The sequence below is a fragment of the Rattus norvegicus genome, chromosome 5 (genome assembly GCF_021556685.1).
Source record: "Rattus norvegicus strain SHRSP/BbbUtx chromosome 5, alternate assembly SHRSP_T2T, whole genome shotgun sequence".
Lineage (NCBI taxonomy): Eukaryota > Metazoa > Chordata > Mammalia > Rodentia > Muridae > Rattus > Rattus norvegicus.
The window spans coordinates 167,633,541-167,658,888 of NC_141538.1; the positions used below are offsets into that span (position 1 = coordinate 167,633,541).

Consider the following 25,348-nt stretch of genomic DNA (forward strand, 5'->3'; position numbering starts at 1 on the left):
CCCCCTCACACACCACTAACAGCCACTGAGCTATCCAGATGCTGGAAAAGGTTGAGTCGATATGGAGGGACCTGAGTCGAGCTTGGAGAACATTCAGACAGCATTTAACATGGAGTATTAACTTATGGAAGCTTCAGGCTTGGCTGCTATACTAGGTCCCTAATCTTCAGCCATGTCACAGACCTAGACAGTGGGGACGATGGTTAGGTAGGAGATGGATGGGAAGAATGTACAGAGGACATGGTTGTTAACAAGGAAGGTAACAAGTCTTAGTTTAAAATAATGGGGGGCTGGGGATTTAGCTCAGTGGTAGAGTGCTTACCTAGGAAGCACAAGGCCCTGGGTTCGGTCCCCAGCTCCGAAAAAAAAGAACCAAAAAAAAAAAAATGGAAAACCCCATGTATTCACCCTTGCTTCCCACAACACACACACACACACACACACACACACACACACACACACACACACACACACACACACACACAGGTTAAGCTTATCAGCAGTTTAAGTACTGCAAACATCTGCTCTTCCTATATAGCTTTCTGCAACTTACTTCTGACCAGTTACAATTTGCTTGAAACATTGTATATAGCAGATGTTTCAGAAGGGGTCTGCCCATCTCTCCACATGGTATGTTCTACTGTGCTTGTCTTTGACAACAATGCAAAATCCAACAAATAAAAGATACCACACTGCCAAAGTTTTGATTAATTCACAGGAAGAACTTCTCCAGAAATGAGGCGTCGAGAAGGATCATAGAAGCAGCCCCTTCCGCGCCTGCGTTTGTTTGTAAGCCATCTTGTCAGTTTTAAAGAGTGACTTTTCCAGATGGCAAAAGCATCTTGTCTGCCTACTGTGTGGTAACACAGCAGAGAGGGGTTGGGGATTTAGCTCAGTGGTAGAGTGCTTGCCTAGCAAGTGCAAGGCCCTGGGTTCGGTCCTCAGCTCCCGAGGGGGGGGGGCGGAAAGAGCATCGGATAACAGCAAGAAGTCATCTGGCTTCTAGGCTTTCGAGGGGCTTTGCCGAGGGTGAGCCTATTTATACAGACTCCTGCAGGTCTGAGCACCAAGACCCCTATGACACGAGGTGACAATAACCATATGTGTCATTAGTAGGCTAATAAGCACTTCCTAAATGTGGCTAATATTAACATGTGACCATCAGTGTAACTTCATACTTATCATCCGGATTTCTCCCACTATTATTTAAAATTACTTGACGACTGTCTTAAAATAGTTAAGAGAGACAAAAATCACCCACAGGTTGCTTTAGTCTGCAATTGTTGGATAGCCTTAAGTAGAGTTATGTAGAAGCCCTAGGAAGTGCGTAAGATTTTCTAGTGTTGCTTACTAATTTCAATAGTTTCCCCAGTGCCCTCTCTTGAGCCTTCAATTTCCTGTCTAATCCTCTTTTATTTCATCTATTTTTATCTGGATTCAAGTGTAATCTGTATCTCGGTAGCCTCCCTTAGGCCCCTCCCCCTCCCTCGTTGGAAGGTGAGCTACACACAAACAAACCACATCATGGGCGGCTGCCAGAAGCTTTCTGGCAAAGAAATAACGTAACTGAGATCGGCTCCCAACTATTAGGCTCGGGCACCGTGACGGGATGATGCTCTGCTCATGTTTAATAATGAAGACCTGGCAACAGACTGAGACCTCCCTCTCTTGAAAACGTCGAAGGGACACAGACATTAAAATCACTCGAAACTGCAGAAAGCAGCGGCCTTTCAATATGAAAAAGACACAAGAGCACGCAGTCGTCAGTGAGGAGCTGGGGAAGGCGGGTGCACGAGGCTGGGAAAAGATGAAGGTTTCCAGAAAACCCTGCGGGGCTACGCCAAGCCTGACAAAATGGTCTCCTCTGATTTTTACTGGGCAGCACGGAGAGTTGTGTTTTGCTCGAACGTATCCAATTTTCTTTTAACATTCTTTTTAAGGCAGGCTCAAACGTATCCAATTTTCTTTAAGGCAGGCTCTCCACACGGTACTGTAAACTTTCAAGTTCGTGAGGAAGAGTGGCACACCCGGAGTCGTTACGACAGATTCCCAAAGGAAACTCTAGACCCCTCCATTTACATGACCCACACTGCCAGGGGCCAGCCTCTCCAGAGCTGAGCCTGGAATCCTAGCTGTCAGTAAGAGCTTCACGCCTCTGGGCTGGATACTTTCACTGGCGACTGATTCTTCCACATGATTTGCTCATGTGAAACAAAGAATTTTCAGTTCCACCTGTTATCCACGAATTCTGAAGCAGCCCAACCCTACACTCGGCTATTCTAGGAAGGAGGACCCAGCTCAGTCCTGAATAGAAGGCTGAGGGCAAGTCTGAAACGGCTCGCCGGAGATTTAAAAGCCTTAAACAATGCAACCCTGTTCATTCTTTCCTTAAACGATCCATGTCCACTTGGATTGTCCAGAGTGGGATTAACCAAGACCCCACTCCCACTGAGGTTCCTAAGCAATTCACAACTTCAATGCTTTTTTTCCACGACTAAGCCAAACGCCTCTTAAGTAAACGCTGTTTTCTACATTAAGGATTATCATTCCCTAAATCCAACACAAAAAGACCCATAAGCTAATCTGCTACCTACTAAGTTTGGTTTTCAAATAACAAATGATTTACCGAAGCTGCTTAATGTTTTTCTTTACTGAATTTCATAGTAATAGTTTCTGTACACAAAGACTGGAGGAAACTCTGTCCAGCTACTGTTTATCCATTTTACCACAAAACTGGCTGGGAGCACAGTTATTATATGCGAGTTTGAGAGGAGAAACGTAGCCCGTTTAACCAAGTCAAGGTAAGAGGCACTGTTGAGATCCGCGCTTCCTGGTTGTTTACTGGGTCTGCTACCCTCATTGCTACCTCAGGTTCGGTGGACCAAGTAGGATGGCGAGACAAGAAGACAATGCACAACACTCAGACGTGGATTCCGCTGTTCTACAGTAGCCTATGGGTTTTGACAATGGTAAATGCTACTTCTAACGCCGTGCAAACCACGGAAAATCAAAGAGCAAGACAACCCACCCTGGGCATCTAAACGGATGGCCATGAAGAAGGTGCCCCCTCGCCCTTGCTTCTGGGCTGCAGGTAAGCCAAGCTCTCTGCAAGTTCTTCCACACCTTGCCTCTCAACTTTCCCCACCGGCCTTGAGCTCAAGGAAAACAAAGCGGCCTTCGCTGCCCTCGCTGCGTGCACCGCGGGCGGGGATTCAGGCAAGGGGCGCGGGCCCGCGGGCAGAGGGGGAGCTCAGCGCAGCAGTGGAGCAAGAGCGCGCCCCACGCCCGCGCGCCCCCGCCGCGCCGACATAAACACGCGCGCTCCAGAAACGCGCACCAACGCCCGCCCCGCGCGCTCCCTAGCGCACGTAAACACACTCCGTCTCCCACGAGCCCGCGTGTCTCACACCTGCTCTGCGCACGCTCACCCAAACACACGCCCTCCTGTAAACACGGGCCTCGCGCCAGCGATCGCTCCAGAAACACAGCTCGGTTCCCCACGCTCACCCGAACACCCACACGCGCTCCCCACTCGCTCCCAAAGCACGCGCGTCTCACACGCAGTCCTCAAACCTACTTGCTGCTGCGACCGCACTCCCCCGCTCGCTCCAAAACACGCCCCCACAACACCAGGTCCCCGCGCACACTCCAGGGTTCACTCGCGCCATAAACACGCACGCACTCACCGTCGCGCCTATAAAGACACAACCCGAACGGCCTTGCTTCCCACGCGTTCCAGAATCACGCGTGCCTAAACCTAGCTTCTCCGACGCTCTCCTTCTTCACTCTCGCTCGCTCTCCGCGAGCACGCGTGTTGTCCCCACGCCCCCGCGCCAGCCTCCACCCTCGCCCCTCCGCCACGCGCACACTCACTGGGACGTGGGAGCACAGTCACCCTTGGTCCGTCCGGCGCCCAGACGCCCGTGCCCAGCTCTCGGCCCCGCCCGGCCCCGCCCGAGTCGCTCCACTCCACAAGCCGCCGCTGGAACGCTGCGCTGGGCTCCGAGTACCGCGGTCTCCCCGCCACAGCCCGAGTGCGCCCGCACGGCCAATGGAGGGGCGCGGCGGTGAGCTCACCGCACCCGGCTCCGCCTCCAACACCGCGAGGACCAATCGAAGTAAGCTACGTCACCTGGAGCCGGGCAGAAGCAGGTGTGGGGCGCGGAGCGGCTCAGCGCGCGGACTGCGCCGGAACTGCGCCCAGCTTGGCGGCGTCGCGCTGGACGGCGTCGGGCCGGGCCTGGTTGCCGTCGCGCGCGCGTGGGGCCTGCGTGGGGCCCGAGCCACCGCCCTGCCCTCGCGGCCACTCCCTCGGCCTCCAGCCTGGATGCACCTCGCAGGCAGGGCGTCTCCCAGCCCGACCGGCCGCCCTGGCCGCAGGTTCCCTGCAGCTCCTAGCTGCGCAGCGCCGTCGGGGGGGCCGGGAGCCCACTCTCAGGGGCCCTGCGGCCCGGGTGTCTGCAATGCAGCGAGCTGGGGGAGGAGGACACTGCGCTGTCCGAGGTGAGGCCCGAGGACAGTAGGGCTGTGACACTGACTGCACCCCCTGGGAGTTCAAGGCTCTTTCCAGTTCTGTGTTCAGAGCTCAACTCCTTAGCTGGAGTCATGGGGCCTCCGCCTACTCAGTTCTAGCCTAGCTCTCCCTAATTCACAGCTCTGTAATCACCCACTTGGATACTTTGCCAAAATATTCTCTTGCCTCCTACTACAAAACCAAACACAACTCTAAAGGCTCCTTGTCTCCACACAGCCCTTTCAGACGTCCCAGAGGAATGCTACTGACCCTTATTTCTCTCAGACATTTATATCCTATCGTTATTGTTAACCACTCGCCCACCAAGACCTTGCTTATAGAAAGTGTGACCCACACACGCTCCTGAAGGGTCATCTTTTGTTTGCTTTTCTTTTATATTGACTTTTAAAATGACGTTATGTCTTTCCGAGTTACAAATCTCTACAGAGAAAGGGAAGAGCTTCTTGATCCTACCCAATCAGATCATAAAAACAAACAAACAAAAAAAACGATACACTTTTGCATAGCCCTTACGTTCGAACAACCAGCAGTGATTCCGTGGTTAGATTCCAAGTGAAGGGCATACAGTGTTCATGCTTCTAAAGCAGGAAAAGCCAAGTAGGTGGCGGAGTCTGGCCACAGACTGAACGTGAGCGCATCCTCTTCCCAAGCTTGCTAGCATAATCCGGACTCCACCCCATCTTCACACTCCCGCTAGGTTCTTCAGAGTCCACAAGCCTCTACTCTGGCCCCACATAGGAGCCCCACAACTTCCCAACTCTCCTTCATGTGTTAGAGTAACTTCTGTCGATATCTAGGGCTTGGCTTAAACCTCACCACCCTTCGAACTTTTTCCTGCCACAGTGGGTAGAACCATGCCGACACCTCTGTCAGTTCTGGAGCGGCAGCACACAGTGAGTAGGTTCTGCCTCTGTCTAAGGGATAAGGTGCAGGAGCAGTAGTCAGGACACTTTAACGTTGGACACAAATTGCCCAAATTGATACCTATGCGGTCTGTTTCTTTGTATCTATGGGGCAAGTGTTAAATTGGTGTAAACACTTTGTAGAGTTAGCCGTGGTTACTTTCTTAACTAAATATGGGTATCTCGAGCTTCTAAGCAGTGACTAGGAGTTATGGGGCTGTAGGTTCTGAGATTCAAGTTCCCTTGTTGGCCTGAGCAGTTTCAGTTTTGTATCTGTGATCTGTGCATTACTCCATATGTATACTGTACATTCATCAAGATCTCAAAGGTCAGCGGGTCAGCCCTGTATCTCTCTGAACAACAGTGCAGCTGGGCTTGTGTTCTCAGCTGATTGTTGGATTGCCTTGGGTCGACTGTGAAGAACACCCACACTGGGTAGGTAAATGATAGGAACACCAGGAGGCACACCCACCCTATGCTCCAGCATGCCAGGGAATACCCCAAGATCAGGCTAAGAAACAGGGATCTCCCAGGATCTTGTATAAAGTGTCTCTCTCTCTCTCTCTCTCTCTCTCTCTCTCTCTCTGTCTCTCTCTTTCTCTGTGTTTCTCTGTCTCTCTGTCTCTCTCTGTGTGTCTCTCTATCTCTGTCTCTCTCTTGGTTTTAAAAGGAGGGGCAAATTCAGCCCTGGGAATCCCAGCTGTCTGGGGTGAGACCCCAGACCCCAAGGAATATAGGACTGACTTCCTTCTCTTTCTAGCAACCCCATTCCACATGGTATGAGAAGACCGTGGAGTCTGTGGCTGCTGCGTGCAGTGTAGGAGGCACGGCTGAGCCCTCCTGTCCAGTCCGGGGTCTACAGGCTGGCGCTTTGCTTCTAGACAGCCTGCAGTAGTGGCTCGGCAGCTGGATTGTCCTCTTACTATTCCTCTGATGGGCATAGTTTCCTAGAAGGCACTTCCTGCCACTCCATGTCCCCACTGTACCATGGGAACAAGCGTCCTCTTTGGCCAGTGCTCAGAGAGTTGGGCACAGCTGGGGCGAGCTGGGGTGAGCTGGGGCGAGCTGGATGCTTCTTTCTGGAGCTAACTCAGAGCGCTCACGGTGTGTTACAGCCAAATGCCCAGGGGTGGTGGGTTGCTCCTTGTGTTTTTAGACAATGAAAGGGCAGGGCATGCCTGTGACTCAAGAAAGTAACACACTGGGGGTTTATGTGGCTTTGATTGGACCTGGCTCCTTTTCTGGCATGGAGAAAGGGAAAGCTTTCATGAGTTAGTTATGAGTCCAGTTGGTGGAAGCCAGACCAAGGGCAGTTTTTGTCCCTTAGGCGGACACAATCTGCTGTAATCTTAGCCCAGCCTCTGTTCACTGGGGACCCCGAGTGCTGATAGGGGGGAAGGGAAGTATAGTGGATTAGGTGGGTGTTACAGCTCTCATTGTGCTGGGCAGTCCTATCCATTACTGTTCATTCTTCTGCAAGTAGGACAGAGTACGAGACCAAGGCTCCAAGAAGGGAGATAACTTGTTCCAGGCTGGTCAGCTTGCAAGCAGCAGACCTAGACTTCGGGGTCTGAAGCTGCCCCCCATGTCATCCTGTTCCAGGCACTTAAAAAGGGGCAGTCTGGAGGTTACTCTAAAAGGACTGAGTTTCTTAACAATGGTTAAAGTTTCAGGTGCGCAACAGAAAGGCCAAATCAGCGCTTCCATTGGGTACCCTGCAGGGAGAGAAGGGAGAATTCACATTTCCTGATGCCATCCTCAGGGGTGCTTTGCTCTGGGTGGGCTCATGTGACCATGTGAATTTCTTGGGCCAGTGCAAAGTGGACTGACTTGTCTCATCACAGAGAGAGATTTGAAGAGCCAGCAATACGACCTCCACACTCATCTCCCCGGTCCCAACACTTGTGAACGCTTGTTTACATAAAGTGGGGGCTTCTCTATGCCTAGACCCCCTGAAGGTACGTCACGGGCAGAGTCCTCCCAACAACACTTGAAGTATGGCTGACCAACCACTGACATCGAATATTGGACTGTTTGATACTGAGGCACAGTTCAACCTCTCCGGTCTGATAACAATCGAGTATGCTTCCAGGAAGGGAAAAGACAGTAAAGAAAAGAACATTTTAACACAGCTAAGAGGCAGGGGCGTTGGCTCAGCAGTAAGAGCACTTGCTGCTCTTTTGAGGACCTGAGTTCAATTCCCAGCACCCACATGGTGGCTGACAATGGCCTGTAATTCAGTTCCAGGGGATCCATTGCCGTCTCCTGTCCCTCTCAGCCTCCAGACATGCACATGGTGCACACATATGCAACCAGGCACTTGCATATAATACATACAATAAAATCTTTTAAAGAAAATTTAAATTAAACACAAGTTAAGTGTAATATGTGCGTTTATGTCTTTAAAAAGACAACAGCGGGAGCAATGAGACGCTATAATGGATAAAAGAAGTGTTTCCAACAAGTGGGCTGTAAAACTGGATACCCCCAGGCTGGAGAGATGGCTCAGTGGGTAGGAGCACTGACTGCTCCTCCAGAGGTCCTGAGTTCAATTCCCGGCAACCACATGTTGGTTCACAACCCTCTGTAGTGGGGTATGATGACCTTTCTGATGTGTCTGAAGACAGTCAGTGTACTCAGATACATAAGATAAATAATTAAAAAAAAAACTGGATCCCTGCCTCCACACTCAAAAGAAGGAAACGGGACCTTTCCTTCCTCCACACAGTATATAAAAACTAACAAAAATCTGCAAGAGCCCAGCCTATAGAACGCCTTAAAGCGTCTCAGCAGCAGATTGTCATGATGTGGAATTCGGTATTGGTTTCTTAAGTATTTTCTCAAAAACACAAGCCATCAAAGGAACAATAAACCAAGCTTTAGTCAAATTAAATGAAGCTGTGCACTGTGGAGTAGAAAGACAGCCCACCAAGAAGGAGAAAATATGTAAACATCTCTAATAAGGGACTTTCGTCTAAAATCAAGAATGCTTACAGCTCAAGTTTAAAAGCAAGTAACTATTTTTTTTTTAAACCAAGCCTGGAAGCAAATGAGCTTTTTTCTTTTTCTTTTTAAGAAGACAAAAAAAAATGACCAGTAAAGTCACGAGAAGATGTTCAGCATCTGGCGAAAACTACTGTGGACCAGACATGGTGGAGCACACCTTTAACTCCAGCACTCTACTTGAGAGCAGAGGCAGGTGGCCAGCCAGATCCACATAGAAAGGTCCAGGCCAGCCAAGGCTGGATACTGAGACTCTGTCTAAAACCAAACCAACCAACAAACAACAAACAAAACACCACCACCACCAAGACAGTCATAAAGAATAATTAGCATTGCTGTGCTGGTGGGGACGTAGGATCGCTTTGCAGAGTGCCTTGGCCATTCCTCTGGGTGGACCTTCAGCTATGACACAGACCAGCAGTTCTCCTCCTAGCTATGGACCCAAGAGAAATGGAAACAGATGTTCCACATTTGTATGTTTGTCCGGCAATAAACAGAGAGGAAGGACAGATACACACACTACACGATGACTCCAGAAGGCAGCATACTAGGTTAAAAAGAAAAAAGCCAGCCTTAAGGCTGCACATTGCCTGATTCGTTCTACAGGGCAATGCCAAGAACGGCAGGTTTATCGAGACAAAGAGGATTTCTAGTTGTTTAGGGTAGGGCTCAGAGCATGGTGGTTTCTTTTGGGGAATGAGAATGATCTAGGAATTGATCTGCATTCAATTTCTAGCACCCACATGAGAACTCAGAACCATCTACCATTCAAGTTCCAGAGGATCCAATGCTTCCTTCTGGTCTCTGGGGGAGCATGGCACCCACATAGTACATAGGCACACACAAGGCAAAGCACTTATGTGTGTAAAAATACATAAAGCTGTGAAACATGCACACGCATGCACACAAACACACACAAACACATGCACACAGATAGTAACAAGTCTAAGCCTTAGGAAGAAAGCTGAACCTCAGGAGAAGGGCTCAGGTCATTTTAGGGGGAAGGGTCTCAAGGCTAACCTCAGGTCAGGGGGGCTCAAGGCTAACCTTGCTCACTGAGCCCTGCCTATCCAGCTCTGTGAGGCAGCAAGGGGCAGAATCTAGACAGATAGGGCTGTGCTTCAGGACTTGAGGGCTTCTCAGTGAAGGCTCCATGTCTCGTGATGCTGACTTCCAGGACTGCAGGCCAGGAGGTGGCCATCTCTAACAGTCCTTTGGGAGAGTGGGAAAAGCAAGGTCAAATCGATCAAATCCCTGAAGACTGTGATGGCCTCCTTAATCTTGGAGAAACACCTCCTGAACGGAGGTCTCTTCCAACACCCCATTGGGTGGCTGACTTGGGGATACCACACTGAGATTTGTAGGGCTTTTGGAATGTTCAGTAGGTGGCAGGTCCTGGCTGGGGACAGTAGCCTGAATTTTGGGTCCAATTGCACACCAAGTCCCTGGGTGGTAGCTTTCTGCTTCCTTTACTTTGAGCCCCTTTCCACCTACACAAAATGAGGTTACACTGGATTTCAATGCCTCTGAGCTTCCCTGCAAGAAACCAGGATGCTACGTGACCAGTCCTATGAGGGCAGCTGCACAAGAGAGCGCGATCAACCCACAGTGCCCAGGAAATAAATGCACTTGTGTTATTTTGAGCCCCTCAGCTGTGGGTGGCTTGTTCGCAGCAATATCTACAGCTAGCACGGGGCAGACAACGAGGAAGAAAGGAGTTTACTACTTGGACGGACTTCCACCTGGGAAGGCTATTGGCTTTGCTCAGACTGTAAGACTGACAACATGCGGATTTCTCCTTGTAACTTTGTAACAAAATGCAGAAAGGGAAAGAAATCCCCTTTAACTTGTTCTCCTTATGGCTTCTGTGAACTCATTTATTCCCAACACTCCCAAACATCAGCACTGCAGCGACTGATAAAGTCCACGGCTAGCATGTCCAAGTGGGGGGACGTGCAGAGACATCTCCCTCCAGGGCAGTGAGTGTAGAATCAGAAGTTGGGGTGAATAGGGACGGGTGCCCCGGGGTTGCCATCCCCAGCCTGTATTATATAGGACAACTTGCTAGACCCTTTGGAGCTGTGGGCTTCGTGTTAGAGTGAAAATAGAGACAGCTCCTGGAGATTGGGTCAGAATGGAACAAAATGAGGACCGAGGAAAATCCAGAGCCCAGGTGGTGCGCACGCAAGGCTCGTGGGCCAGGGGTGACACCGTCATTTTGAGGCGATAGACCCTTTCCTGCTTCTTCTTTTTTTTTTTTTTTTTTTTTTTTGGTTCTTTTTTTCGGAGCTGGGGACCGAACCCAGGGCCTTGAGCTTCCTAGGCAAGCGCTCTACCACTGAGCTAAATCCCCAACCCCTCCTGCTTCTTATGTATTAAAATAAATGTGTCTTCTGGGTAGCTGTCCGGGGTGGGGGTGGGGGAGCTGGCAGATGTCATGGCCATGGCAGATAATCCCACTCAGATAGAGGAGAGTTGGCATAACTGAGTCCTACTCTGGAGCCTTACAGGAAATGTTGGGGACAGAGGTTCCAGGCCCAGCCTCTTTAGCACACCCCAGCTCAAAAGCCCACTCAGCAGGGACTGTATCAGTTAAGACAAGCTCAGCTGAAACCCACAGTTTTGTGCATTTCTTTAAATGGCACAGCTCATAGGCCCCCTCTGTGGAGAGCATGGAAGCCTCCCTAACCCTCCTTTATGGCTCCTCATTCAAACCAGAGCCAACCTCCATCAGTCTTTCTGGAGCCTAGGGCTTGAGGTTTGAGAGCACCCAGAGGCTTAAGTTGGCCTTTGTACAAGGTAGGACCCCCCCTTGAAGAAGACTATGGGGGTACCTACCACCATGCAGATACCACTTTTCCATAAGAAAGGTACACTCATAAATGCACAGATTAGCCAATCAGGCATGGTGGCATGCCTTTAGTCACAGTACTGAAGAAGCAGAGGGAGGCTGATCGCTAAGAGTTCAGGGTTAGCCTGGTCTATGTAGTGAGTTCTAGGACAGCCAGGGATACACAGTAAGACCCTCCTGTCTCAAAACGTAAGGAAGAGCATGCACTCACGCAAGCAAGCACACACACCACAAGAAATTCATGGACTGAAGCTGTCATCATCAGATACCTTTTAAAAAAGTGGGGGGTCTGACCAAAGACAAGTAGGCAGTGACAGAGTCAAATGACTAGCCACTTGGCATGACAGCCACTTTGGAATCACCCTTAGAGTGGCCATCAGACATCTATGGAAGTAACAGCTAGGTGAGCCCCCAGAGAAGGGGCAGAGTGACAGATTTAGCTCAGGGACTCTGCAGGCACTCGAGGTGCTAAATACAATTGCCAAGAAGGGCAAGCATGTGGCCAGGGGAAATAATGCTGTGTCAAACAAATGGGTGCCCATCACTCCTGCTGGCCTTTCTCTGACACTGTGATCCATGTCTCCACAGTGGCCCCTCTCCATGTAGCCACAGCCCCATGGTGCCAGCTCCAGGCTCTGGGACTATGTTTGGTTCTGCTGACCACTTTTTCTAAGTTAGTTCACACCTGGTTGGCGGACACTGTGATCTAGACTCCCCTCCAGCCGGAGATTGAGGCCAGATAACCCTGGGTTGCCCCACCTGCCCTGGAAACAAGAAACATCCCTGTCCTCTGTGGATTAATTCCTGTTCAGGTGACTCAAAGCACTACCTGTGCACTGGTCACTCTCTTGCTGGGAATGAAACCGTATAGAGATGTACACATGTCCCCATACACGAGGGCCAGGGCTTAGTCCCTGACAGCAGCAACAAGTAAACAAAAATGGGGGCTAAGGGGAAGTGAGGAGATTAGAAAAGTGAAGGCAGAATGGGGAGGGGTAGGGGGAGATGAGGCAGGCTGCCTCTGATGCAGGGGAATGTCTTGGAGTTCCAGATCTGTTTACTTCTGTCTTCTCCACTCAGCTTGCTCTTGCCTGATGCTTTCATGGGTGGGAATGGGGGTGGAAGGGTTCTCAAAATGCACCAGGCTGGACAGGCACAATGGCATATAACCCTACAGTTCCAGTGCTCTGGAGGGCGAGGCAGGGGCATTGCAGCAAGTTCAAGGCCAGCCTGGGCTGCAGAGTGAGATTAGTTTAGAACAAAGGAGTAAGGAATCATTAGGGATTTCCAAGTTCCAGGGCACTGGTGGCTTTAAATACGTCAAGTCCAACCTTCTGGGACCCTGCTCATGGATCTGGCATGGCACTGGCTCCAGAGGCCCCCATACAGGCCCTGTTGCAGTCTCCTACCTGGATTCTCTTGGCTTTAGCTGTTGCAGGATAGCCCAGACTCAGCCTTCTGACAGTATAGCCAACACCACCAGATGCCTTAAACATCATATGAAATGGTCTCCACGGTAAAAGACGGCTGACGATTGTACCTATCAGCCAGCCACCATTTGCAAAGCCAGGTCCTCTCCCATCAGTGTTGGGGGAAGTCACAGAGACACTTCGTGAGGTCAGCCACAGAGGAGAGGACAATAATTCTAGATTTCCCCAGGCTCATGGGCCCCAGCTCAGGGAGAGGGAGAAGGGGGTTGGTGGGCAGGGGGTGAGGCTATTCATAAGTCTGCCACAGTGAAGGACCCTTTGGGAGAACACTTAACAAAACACGGAATGTTGCTCCAGCCTAGGGTACTGTCTGTAGGATAGAAGTGAGACTCTGGGCCCTTTCAGGGTCACTGCACAGATGGGTGATTCAAAGTTGTGATTGAATGTATTAGAGTGATAACCCTGGCTAACAACACACCTGCATTTTCTCCCTTAATTTCACATCTAGGTAGACTGATCTAGAATCCATTTGATTTCACATCGAAGCCCAGGGAAAACTAAGCTGTCTGTGATATCCTCCGTAGAGGATAAAATACTCACTCGAATTATGTCTCTGGGTAAAATGTGTTCCGATCAAGCTGCACAACAGTGCTTTAGAAATAAGTGACCACGTGGGGGTCTTCAGCATTCCTTCTTCCTACCACGAACATAGACGAATGTAATGGGGGAGGGTAGAGTGCTCCCATGGGGCGTGTGTGTGTGTGTGTGTGTGTGTGTGTGTGTGTGTGTGTGTGACACACGGAAAGCACCACTTTAAGTGGTGAAGACATGTGGCCTTTATCCTTACCTAGGAGGTAGTCTCTAAGCCCTCTTAGATCACAGGAGAGTTCAGCAATACCATGCCAAGAGGTTAACAATGTGGCTTGGTGTCACACACACAGTACCAGCTGACCGGAGCTTGATAGAGCCGCAGACCGTGAAGGCTCTGGTGAGCATACCTTCTCGCTGAGTGTCACACAGCAGTGCCAGGAACTCAACATGGCTCATGATGGCATTCTCAGAAGAGAATGGAAGCTCCGTATTTGGTAACCCCCTAGACTTATGCACTGTGACTGTTCCCAACTGTAATCTGTGTCCTTCTGTGGCAATATGCTGCCATGTGAGACTAACGACCTTCACTGACTTTTTTTTTTAATTTATCAAGGGCTCTTAGGGACCTTTGAATGTGTAGTTGGTGTCACAGAAGGTCAATGAAGCCCTCCTGGAGGGCAGCATGCCAGGCGGTGACTTGCCTGGGGAGTTTCCTTCCTCTCTGATGCACAGGGGGTGGCTAGGTCTGAAGACGGAACTGTTTTCCTGTTTCTTTCCCACCTACAGGGAGCTGAAGGGAGAACTCTCCATCCTCTCCAGCTGACCTCTTAAAAGGACCAGCAAGTGTCTACATGCTTGTCTTGAGTCACTTGCCTGAAGCTTGTTCAGTGAGACAAAGAGCAGAAAAGTTAATGATGGACACCTTCCCCAGCTTGGTTCTGACATTGGACATCCAAAAGCCAATGCAAGTGGCTGCAAAGACAGTTCTGGGCTCCTCCAGTGAACCATTTGTCCATTCATCTGTCCAACCATTAATCCATCCACCCATCCATCTGTCAATTCACCTGCTCACCCATTCCTAGTAGAACCAGTTATTGAGAATTGCTACAGCCTGACATCTCTACAGTGGGTGCTCATACAGTGCTAATTAAAATAAAAACCCCTTGCTTGGGACTCAGCTGTATTTCTTCCCTTGTCAATCTCCTTCATATTCGCTGCCTCCTTTTATCCAGGACCACCTCCGTGCAGACACCTCTCATCTGCTTGTCAGCTTTCTTGGCTTCTGAAGTCTGTGACTACTTATCATTGACTTTTCTCACAAAAGTTCCAAAGGGCCCTCAATCAAGCTCCACCAAACTCAGGATCAGTCCTCCAAGGTGAATGACATGGAGCCCACAGGCAAGCCATCCACAGGCTGTACTAAGACACCTCCCTCCTTGTCTCTTAACTCTGTGCCTTCTTCTCTGAGCTTTCATCAGAACAGCTAACTGGTCTACCTAGGCTTCTTTAATCTGTCCAGTGCTTCTTCAAACTGAGTGCTGCAGTCACTGCCTGCCAGACCCACCACCTCTCCCCCATTTCAGGGCTTTCAGCAACATCTCTCTCCCATCACAGAGCTTCTGTGTTTGTCACCTTGGCCTGGAATCTTCTTGTCTTCTGTTTTCATGGTGTCAACATTTGTTCTTCCTACTGATCTCTTCAAAGGTCATTTCTTCAACAAATCCCTCCTAGACCTCACTAAGGAGTCCCGCCCATCAGAAGCATCCTGAGTTTTCAGTCAGGTCTGAATTTATTTTCTTCTGCTTGACATTAAGCTTGGCAAGTACAAGGACCTCATCAACCCACCTGCACCTGCTCTGATTCCCAGCACTGGGACAGCACCTGGCAGCTAGAGGGAACACACACTACTCCAGTAATGATTACAGGGAAAAGTGCTAATGAGGAATTTACAAAGCATTATGGGAAAGCAGGATACACAGGCGTTCTTCAAGGGGCAGTGAGAGGGAACAGAGCATGCTTCAAGCTCAGGGGACAACCCTCAGGCAGCACCACAGGGACTGGGGAGAGACTGAGAAGACAGATGCTCATGGCATGGAGGTAAAAGGAAGGTCACTATGTCCTCTGTTCCCTGTACTACCCACTCACTCTGGTGTCTGCATCCTCCCTGTGAACAAGGACCTGAAAGGTGATGGAAAGTCAGAGTGGATATGGCCAGGGGCACGGTGAACTTTGAAAGCTGCTATTAGCCCTGACTGGGCAGCAAAAATGACAACTCTTCTGTGTGTCTCAAGGGTGACTTTCCAAAAAGTAGTGCCAAGCTGGGAGAGGATGGGCAGGGTGGAGTCCTCCACTCACACCCCACACATCTCAGGTCCCAGCAACAGGAGAAAAGTCCCTCAGAGGCCTCCACTGGAGATCGTCCCTATCTTCTGGTAACAGAGCTGGTTCCTTGGCACGTGGTATCTCAAGTCCAGGGTGTGAATCAGGTTCCATCCCTCTTGGTGGTGTGAATGTTGGCAAAAAGCATTAGCTTGTTCAGCTGGGTTGCCTCTGGTGACCCTTGACCCCCCGGTAAAGAAACTATAACTATGTTGCTAGAAGCAACTATGTTGCTAGAAGCTTCAGGCTTCTAGCCAGTTTTTTTTTCCATCTGCCTTCCTGTCTCCAGTGCAAGGCTGTTGCGTGAAGAAGAGGAAGCAGGTGAAAGGGAGAACATCACAGCAGAGGGAACAATTTAGAGACTTCCATTTTGGTCAGCTGTGGTTTGGTATAGGCTCGCTGGTCTTCCGGCGCCCAGGCTTTCCGCAAGTGAGCCCTAGGTTTGTTTTTCAAATACTGATGCTTTTCATTCTGTGCTGGTCTTATCCACGCCCCCCCCTTTAAACTTCTCGTGTCATTAGTTCACAGTGGGCCATGTTTACAGTGTAGGAAGCTGGTCTACAGCCTGTCAAAGACTGTTTGGAATACCCCGGTGTCACAGAGGTGAGAGAAAAGGTCACTGGACCATGCAGACAGGACCAGACATGTGTGAATTGTTAGAAACTTTGAGAGAATTGAGAGGCCTTAGCCTTGGTTTCTGTCAGAGGCTGAGGGCTGTCCCCTCAGCCCCACCTGGAGCTGCACTATGTGGACAGTGTCTTCTGAAGTCTCCAGAGGTCCCAGTCTGCATCCTGCCTCTTTGCTGCCTTGCTGCTGCTGCTGCTGCTGCTCTCCGGGCTCCTAGTCTCAGGGTCATTTCTCTCTGCTGCTAGATCTACTGACCAGCCTGTCCATCCTTTCTCAGAGAGATGGATGATTGGAGCCCGGCTCGAGAAAGCCCACAGAAGCCAGCCGAATGGCAGAGTGGATGGGCCACACTGCAGACTTGATGGGCAGCCTTCCTACCCACAGGATCCCTGAATCATGGCAGCATCCAGTAGCCAGGAGACCAGGGCTGCCTCCTCTCATCTGACATCAGCATGCTATTTGTGTGGGGAACAATCATCATCCGTTCCTGTTTAGAGTTCAATCCCAGATTGGAAGAGTGAGGAGGGGGTCTCTCTGGGACTCTGGGCAGACGCAGGGCTTAGAGGCTACCTTCCTCCTGCTCATGGTCCTAGCAAACAGATGTATGAGGTAAGGGAAGGAGAAATTGGATTTTCCCCTCCAGCTGTGCAGTAGAGGGAGCAAACTGCGAGGCACAGGACCTCCCCACCAGGTCAGCCTGAGAGGCTCATGCCCTCTGCTGTCCCGCCCCAGGTTGTCACTCCAAGCTGAGACAGGCTTGACACTATCGTGTCTGAACTCTCAGCCACACTCTTGAGTTCTCTAAGCTTGGTCTTCCCCTGACTTTTCTAGACTCTTCCAACACATGGGTCCCCCTGGCTGGAATATTCTTTTCCTTCTTCACTTGGCACTGGAGACAATGACCAAGGCCTTCTTGAAGTGCTTTCTTCTCTCTGCCTTCCACCTCACTGGCTGTGCAGCCTTTTTGCTGGGGCCTCTTTTGCTTATGGGTAAGTGGTAGGCCAGACTGTGGTCCGCTTTTGCTTTTTTTAATTTTTTTTTTTTTACTTTTTATTTTTTATTTTTAAACAGGGTTTCTCTGAAATCTGGTTTTCCTGAGTCTTGCTCTATAGACCCAGGCTGGCTTTGAACTCAGAGATCCACCTGCCTCTGCCTCCTGAGTGCTAGGATTAAAGGGGTGTACTACCATTCCCTGGCCTAGCCCATGGTCACCACACACCTTCTCTTTCCATACTTTTTCATGGAGCAGTTACACGTAGCCACCCACACGCTCACAATCCCCCCAATCTGTACCCCATTCTTCATTGTCTCCAGACCTTCAAAGCCAACTGTGACATTGGTGTCCCTGCCTAACCACACCAAAACCAAGCTCTACATTGCCCGTGGCTCCCACAGGTGGTCCTCCAAACGTCTGTCTCAGAATATAAGTCGCTGTCCCTCTAGCGGTTAAAGGCACGAATCTGGATATCAACCCACCTAGTCCTCATCAGACCCCAGCAGGACATCTGAGTTTACATCCAAATGTCTCTCAAAGCCAGTAGTGTCTCTGCAGATTGTTACAAGCTCTGTCAGAATCGCTCCTAGCATCTGTTGCCTAAGCAGATGCTCTGGCCTCTGGGAAGGGAGCCGCAGAGACACACACAGTGCATTCTCCAGACAGCAGCTGGGGTGGCCTGGCAAACAGACCTGAACATCTCACGTCATCTACACACACCTGGGCGCACCACCTCACCTACTTAGCACAAGCTTGAGCTCATGGGCTCCTCCTCCGTGGCAGCTCCCTATGGACCTTAGGACGAAGTGTTAGCTTCCTACATTGGATGACGGAGCTCATGTGGACTGGAGCGTCTGGCCTCTAGCTGATTCTCCCTGCATAGCCACCTTCCTTTCCTCTTCCTTGGGTGTATCAGAATGCTCAGCTCATTCCCACCCTCCCAGGACTGTGTTCTTGAGAATCTTTCTGCCTAGCATATCCTTCCCGTGAGCTGAATTCTATCCCATCATACACATCTCATCCTCACAGGTGCCTCTCTTACTCCCCAACCCCAAATACCTGCCTGGAACCTCTCCCAGATCAGCGAGCTCAATCTTTCTGCTTAGTGCTCACTGCCAGTTGGTGTTTTTATCTGCAACTTGTCTTTTTGTCTTTGTCCCCACTGGAATATAACCCCTTGGGTGAGTTAAGACTCCCCAGGGCCTAGACCAGTGCCTGGCACCCCACAGAGGCTTAGCTCATATTTACAGGATGATGGAAGAATGAATGCCCCCTTGGGGGGGGGGGAGGAGGCCAGGAGACAGGCTAGGACGTGCACAACTATTTTGGGCTACATGACAGTGGTGTTGGGGATGGGGAGAAGTAGAAAGCATGAAAGAAACGAAGGAGAGAAAAGTACCAGGCTGGAGCCAGCATTGGGGGCGGGGGAGGGAGGAGGAAGCAGGGGGTCCACTCTCCTCCCAGGGTTCATCAAAAAGGCCAGGAAGAAGGGTGGGATGTGGGAAGTCACGTGGTAGGTCTAGATCTGGGAAGACATACTGAGGAGTGGTCATCATGCCCTATGCTCTTGTATTTGACTGAGTGTCCAGCCAGTGGTGCTGTTTGGGGAGGTTATGAAACCTTTGAGATATATGCCTGGTTAGAATGGGGGAAGGCCTGGCTAGAAACAGGTTGTTGGGGGAAGGCCTTGCATGCTGTATCTGTCTCTGGTCCTGGCCTCAACACTTTGATTCCTGACTGGACATCATGTTAAGGCCTCACTACCATGCATGCCTTCCCCACAATGAGGGGGTGAAATCCTTCCTCGGGCATAGCAATAAAAAGAAGCCACTAACAGACTGGTAGATGACAGAGTATGTTAGATCCAGGCTTGAGTCCTCGGGGAAAGCAGGCAAAGAAAAGAAGGAGGCCAGCTACATAGGCTCTTATAGAACTTTCTGGAAAGAGGAGCTGATGACAGGCAGAGGAGTTGAAAGGAGCCGGAGGACAGTGTGAAGACCCAGAGATTTGGGCACAGGGGCTTCCAAACAGGCAGGTCTAATCAGCAGGACTCATAGAGCATAAGGGTCATGTGGTCAATAAGAACCTACCATGATCTTGGCAATGGCTGTGCTATGCTGGTCCACATGTCCATGGTACATAGATGTGGAGGTTCAGAAAATGGACACCAATGCCTTTTCTGTCCTGTTTCCCAGGACCGGACGGAGGAGCATCATTGTCCAGCCAGAGCTTGCTTCCTCTGTGGATACCCCAACGTCCACAAAGTAAGCGCTCACTGCTGTGTGGAGCTACACTTCCTTTCCAGACTGCTCCTAAGCGTGGGGCTGCACCCTGCTGCAGACCTCTCCACATCTGCTCAGAGTCCTGTGGAGATCAACCACCAGTGAGGCTTCGGTGTTCTCTGCAGCTCAGCTGGCTTTCAGCACAGCTAAAGATGGCCGGGACCACACTGGGTGTCTGTCTTGGTTACGTTGTTGTTGTTGTTGTTGTTGTTGTTGTTGTTGATGTGATAAAACACCATGACCAAGGTCACTTATGGAAGGGTTTATCTGGGCTTATGGCCCAGTGGGGTAAGAGTTTGTCTCCATCATGGCAGGAAAGTGAGGCAACAGCAGGCACGGCGGCTGAGCGCTCACAGCTCAACCCCATGGGAGCAGGCACACTGGGAATGAATGGTAAAGGCTTTTGAAACCTCAAGCTCAATCCCTAGTTCCGTGCTCCCCACCAACAGGGCCTCCTTGTTGCCTCCTAAGCCTCCCAAATGGCCCTACCAACTGAAGACCAAGTATTGAAATGTCAGAAACTAGGGAGGCTATTTCATCCAAACCACCGCTGGAGGAGTCTTCTCCACCGCATGAGTCTTCCGGATGCCCCTGGACACCAGTCCTCAAGAGCCGGTGTTCTGGGTTGCCTACTGGAACCTCAAGCATGTGATCTGATTCCTAAGTAGGGCCAGATTCCAGAGATGACTGGTTAATGAGGTCACAGTGGACTAGATGGCTCCTTACATAAATACAGGGACGCAGAGAAGAAAGATGACCAAGTGGCAGTGGAGAAGGGACTGGGGCTATATTGCCTCACTATATTGGGTGACGAAGGATGTTAATGGCTAACTGCCACTGGGTGAGATGACAGGGGACTCTTCTTACATCCTCTGAAGGGAGCCTGGCCCTGTGCCCTGGACCTCAGGCTTCTGCTTCTGCCGTTTGTGGTAATTAAATAGGAGCCGTAGGAGAGTTCAGTAGTCAGAGGGGGCGATGATGACGTGGATGGTGAATGATGACCTTAATGCACAAGCCACATAAGTGCTCCCCTCCCCTACACTGCCTTCGGTCAGAGTGTTTTATCACAGCAAAAGAAAGGAAAGCAGCCACACCTCCAACCTGTGATGAGGACCCCACAAAGAACAGGAGGGACTGAGAAGGAGATGGCATGGAGAAGACACTGGCCACACCCAGAGGGGACACTCCCTCCTGTCACTCAGCTCCAAGACCCTCTTCCTGTCACTCATATCCAAGACCCTCTTCCTGTCACTCAGCTCCAAGTCCCTAGTGTGAGACTGGCTCAAACCAAGCCTGCTGCCACCTGTGTCCCCCAGGTCGCTGCTGTACACGGAAGCAGCCAGAGACCCACGTACTAACAAGCATTTGTTTGCTCAAAGCTCACTCTGGGTAGACTTTGAAAGCTCCAGGTGGGGTCCTGATTCCCTCTCTGGTCTTTGCTTACTTACTGGTGACAGGAAGTCTACAGTGTCCCTAGAGGCAGGACAGAGTGATCTTGGGCTCCCAGGCTTTAATTATGCTAGGATTTGAAGCTGTTTATCTAAGGTAAGACAGTTAACCATTGTCTTTTCTTAAAAAAATAAAATAAAATAAAATCTGTAGACTGTGTGGTGGCCCATGCTTTTAATTCTGGCACTGGAAGGCAGAGGTAGGTGGGTTTAGGCCAGCCTGGTCTACATGGTGAGCTTCAGGCCAGCCAAGGCCACATGGTGAGACCCTTCTTAACAAACAGAATTCTTGTGGCCATTGTGTTCTATGCTATAATATACAAAATTAACTTTTGTGGGGCTGGGGATTTAGCTCAGTGGTAGAGAGCTTACCTAGGAAGCGCAAGGCCCTGGGTTCGGTCCCCAGCTCCAAAAAAAAAGAACCAAAAAAAAAATTAACTTTTGTCTCTTCCTTCATTGTGTGGGGGAGAGGACGTCTTTGGATTGTTCTGGGTCTCTGTTTACCCAGATGTATTCTCTTCTGTCACCCAGCAGGCCCCAAGAGGATGATGTCTAGGTGGACTGGACAGTAGGGACCAGAGATTGGTCAACAAGGGCCTGGGTCCACTGTCGGACCCAGAATACCATTGGGTGGACAAGTGTCCCAGAGGCCTCTCAGGAGCAAGCGGCACAGCTAGACTGCATGCAGGGCCTCTAGCTGCTGAGGTTCCTGTAGTCTCAGGATTGTATACAATGTATCTATGTCTGGGTGATACCCTAGCCCCGTTCTGCATAGGCTAGAGTCAGATGCCAGCTAGGAGGGGCCCACGTGCCAAGGCTAGACCTGCTCACAGCACCATCACAGTTCAGAAGCAGAGGGCAGTCAGACCAGACTAAACTAGGAAGCCAGACCTTACCTTTTCTTTTAGGCCAAAGACAGGACGCTGGGGGAAGGGTGTGTAGGGACATAATCGCCTCTATCCTGTGAGTTGAGGGAGACCTCTAGACTGCTTGAGGCTAGCTCTCCGCCCCAGCCCCCTCCTTGCCTGAGATGACAAGGTTCCTCCCTCCCTAGGGTGAAGTCAGCAGGCCTGTCCAGGTGACCAGCCCAGGAGAGCTGCTTCCAACTCTCAGTCCAGTCCTCTCATCAGGATCAACAATCTAAGCAGTTTACAGAGGTTCAAGGAGACAGTCGGGGTGGGAGCGGAGGCAGGGAGCCCCTGAATCTTGTCAGCCTACTGCTCTCAAGAATCAGAGGGTTATGAAGGAAAAAGGACAAGACATCCACAGGTTCCACTCCAGAGACTGAGGTCACCCAGTACCCCACTGTCTGTGGCCCAGTGATTATCTGCCTAGCACATCCTTGGCTCCAGGGCTAGAGCGGGGAGTAGTCTGGGCTTCTTCTCTTTGTGAACACATGCGCAGATCTCTGTACAGCCCTGGCTGTGTGTATCCACCGAACCCAAGGCAGACAGAGGAGACGCTTCCTAGAAGCCTTACCCAGACAGCCTCCTGGGAAACAAATGTCATGGCTGCCTACTTCCAGCCTGGAGAAGTGTCCTCTTGAAATACCTATTTCTGACCATCCTGGGGTCTTATGTAAATAGCCGGGGACCTTTGCTCTTCATCTAGACCATTGGGGAGAAATGTGCTAACACTCAAAGCCTAGACAAAGATGGAGGCTTTCCTCCCCTTTGTTCCCTCTTCCGGGGATGCTCGCTCCTTCCACCTCTCTTAGCCTGGCTGATAACTGCCTACTTGGCCTTCAAGTGGTCCTTCCCCCACCTCTCCCCTGTGAAGCCTTGGAGCTGTAGGGTAGATTAACGCTCGGCTTCCCTTAGGCTGGTTTGCACCTACAGGTGTGGGTGCAATCATGACTCAACCACGCACTGCATACTACCACAGGCTGCCCGTGCAATGGGGTCTCAGCAGACGTGGTCCTTTGTCCTCAACGCCCAGTAAGGAAAGTACTATAGAGAAACCCACTAGGTCTTGAGAAGGTGTGGTGGTCCAGAAGGCTCTCTGCTATCGCATCTGTGCCTCCCCCTTCTGCAAGTCCATTCTCTCTGCCTTGCTTTAGCGGAGGTTTGGGGGCATTAAATCCTGAGTCAAGGGACCCCACCTAGAAGAAAATCGCTTCCTGCTGGGAGGGGCTGCACGCACAAAAGCCGCGGGCAGACAAGACTGAGCATTGGGGACAAAGACTGCGGCCAGGGACAAAGACTGCGGCTAGGACAAAGGCGGAGCCGCAGCTGTTTCGTGCACGCGCCTTGTGCGCGCAAATGCTCTGCGATTCAGGACCAGGCGCCCCCACCTGGCCTTGAATCTGGTAAACAAGTCCATTGTTTTAAAGCGGCAAAGGCTGAAATTACCGTCCTCATATGGTCCCGGGTTTTAAGGCAGGGGAAGGACACAGAGCGCTCTCCAGGGTCGGAGGAGGGCGATGCCAGGAAGGACAGCAAAACTACCAGCCCACAATCGCAGTGCTTTTGCGCCTTCCCTGCCAGGAACGGCTGCGCGCTCTTCCCGCCGTTCTGCGGCAGTCAGCGTGCACTGGAACCCCACGAGACCCGCGTCACCAGCTATTGCGCGAAAAGACCCCGCATTGCGGCGGTGCGCGCGCGCGTAGTGGGGAGGGTGTAATGTGTGCATAGCGTGCGCGCTTCCCGCCCGCGTTGCCCCAGATCTCCGGGTGCTGCAGTCTCCTCACCCCCACCCCCACCTTTGCACACACGTCCCTGCTGTTTGGTGAGCTGTGATGGAGAAGGTGCCCAGTGGCGGTGGCGCAGTAGGGAATGGTTACGCGAGGGAGTGGAGGGGAGATGCTTACCCGCTGGCCGCTGCGGCTTCTGCCTCCATACAAAGCTCGCTGCCAAGCCAACCGTTTGGCAGGAGGCCGGGAGACCCCCGCCCTCCTGCTAGCTGTCTCAGCTGTCTCCAGCACTGGGGCAGATTATGCCCCAGGCGTGTCTTGGCGCTGCTCCCCTCCCCCAAGGACCATCAGACGAGTGAAGTGGTGGGCAACCCACGCGCGTTCATTTAGGAGATCTAGAAGCGCTGGGAAGCTCCCAGATTCTCAGTCAGGTGGGATCTCACAGTCCTGCAGACCCCACCTCTAGTCTCCTCCCATTACTTGAAAGAACTGCTGGCCAAGAACAGGGGAAGAAAGTGCCACCCGGGTCCTCTGTGGTGCTCAGGGACCTTGAGGCAGGCTGTCCTTCTCCAAACAGGCAGGAACAGTCTGGATCCTCAGAGTGGCCCCTATACCCGTGTAGCTAGGGTTCTAACTGGGTTCTGGATGGTAACATAAAGCCAATGTTGCTCAGCGCCCATGTCTTAATGCTATCTCTCCTGTTTTGTGCCAAGGGGCTGAACGAATTTCAGCTCAGAGGCCTACAGAGGAGAGAACTTGGCCTTGGAGTAGGAGGCTGCTGGGAAGCAGGCCTAGGACCCAGGAGTTGTAAGGCAGTCTGACTTCTCCCCTCCCACAGCATCTGCCCCTGCCTTCCATTAGTCATAAGCGCCATTAGGTATACCTGGCTTTCTGGGCTTCCAAGGACCAGCAGATGTTTTGTGTGCTTGAAGGCACCATTTAGCTCAAGGCCCTGCTTTCCAGGCAGGACCCTACAGTGGTCCCAGCATCCCTGGGTTCTACCCTAGTCAGGCTGATGGGGTCACTCTGGGAGAGCCAGGACTCTGCAGAGAGAGCATCCTGCTCCATTCTCCGTTTTGTTCTGCAAAACTGAAACCGGATTTCCTGAACAGGAGCCCCTGGTCACCCTGCCCTTCTCTGTTACACACTGCAGGCCATCAGCTCATGCTGGCTCCGGCCTCAGCTGGGGATGCTGCCAAGATCAGCACGGTGCTTTTCGGCAGTCCCGCCAGGGTGCAGATGCCTGCTGACCCCAAACCACCTCTGGGAGTAACTCCGGAGGGTTCATGGGCCAAGGCGGCTGCCAGGCACCCTGTGGCTATGGGGACAGGGGCAGGGATAAGGCTGGGCTGAACATAAAAGTTCTGGAAAGCCCTGCAGGGTCTGAACCATCAGCCAATGGGAGAAGGCATGTTGAGGTCAGACTGCTACTGTGGGCGAGTGGTCCTTACCCCTTCAACACCCAGGGATTGCTGTGGTTTCCAACAAAGGTACAGATAGACTGTCCCCTTTATAGACTGTCCTGGTACTTAGCCTAGGTCTTGGATTTGTTCTCTCTACAAAGCCCCACCCAGGACTTGCCAGCTCTGGGCCATCTTGTATCATACCTAGGTAGGGAAGGGAAGCTGCTTCTAACCCTGGGGTCCATTAGTCTGCCTTTGCCATTGGTTTTCCT

At 51.3% G+C, this 25,348-nt stretch overlaps 1 protein-coding gene across 14 annotated transcripts in view; it reads right to left on the reverse strand.

The window, feature by feature from the left end:
- The window catches only part of Camta1 (calmodulin binding transcription activator 1), an 836,898-nt gene that overhangs the window by 50,200 nt on the left and 761,350 nt on the right, over window positions 1-25,348 (reverse strand). The window contains exon 1 of one of the 14 annotated variants that reach the window (XM_087550159.1): window positions 3,874-4,046. The gene's annotated coding sequence lies outside the window, so the exon portion shown is untranslated. 14 annotated transcript variants of the gene reach the window in all.